We start from the raw sequence: 263 nt of genomic DNA on the forward strand, positions 1-263 counted from the left end.
TGCGGGGCACAAAGGGCCCGGCCAGACCCTATCGTGGTCCCCGCGGCAGCCGAGGAGAATCCATACGTGCCTGGACATCGGGCAATGAGCATCTGTTCCTGGGAGGCGTGAGCTGAGAGTGCAGCAGCGGTGCTCTGGGCAGATTAGTTATAGTGTGACTGCAGCTAGCTTCCTTCCAGTTAGGGAAGTGCAGTGCTGGTTAGTAGTGTGGCTGGGAAGGGTCCCCCGCTCCTCTCTCTGCCGTGGGCTGCTGCACGAGGCTC

This window comes from Meleagris gallopavo, chromosome 5, assembly GCF_000146605.3.
Source record: "Meleagris gallopavo isolate NT-WF06-2002-E0010 breed Aviagen turkey brand Nicholas breeding stock chromosome 5, Turkey_5.1, whole genome shotgun sequence".
Classification (NCBI taxonomy): domain Eukaryota; kingdom Metazoa; phylum Chordata; class Aves; order Galliformes; family Phasianidae; genus Meleagris; species Meleagris gallopavo.